At 31.7% G+C, this 306-nt stretch overlaps 1 protein-coding gene across 1 annotated transcript in view; it reads right to left on the reverse strand.

The window, feature by feature from the left end:
- Positions 1-306, reverse strand: part of LOC106874472 (uncharacterized) — a 55,944-nt gene that overhangs the window by 32,879 nt on the left and 22,759 nt on the right. The gene's annotated exons all lie outside the window — the stretch shown is intronic.

Raw genomic sequence — 306 nt, forward strand, 5'->3', positions numbered from 1 at the left:
ATTATTATTATTATTATTATCATTATCATTATCATTATCATTATCATTATCATTATTATTATTATTATTATTATTATTATTAAGGCAGCAAGCTGGCGAAATGCTTAGCGGTATTTCGTCTGCCACTGCATTCTGAGTTCAAATTTTGCCAAGGTTGACTTTGCCTTTTATCCTTTCGGGGTTGATAAATTAAGTACCAGTGAAACACTGGGGGGTCAGTGTAATTGACTTGTCCCCTCCCCGAAAATGGCTCCCCTTGTAGCAAAATTTGAAACCATTATTATTATTATCATTATTATTATTACT

Source organism: Octopus bimaculoides, chromosome 23 (assembly GCF_001194135.2).
Source record: "Octopus bimaculoides isolate UCB-OBI-ISO-001 chromosome 23, ASM119413v2, whole genome shotgun sequence".
In the NCBI taxonomy this organism is placed as follows: Eukaryota; Metazoa; Mollusca; class Cephalopoda; order Octopoda; family Octopodidae; genus Octopus; species Octopus bimaculoides.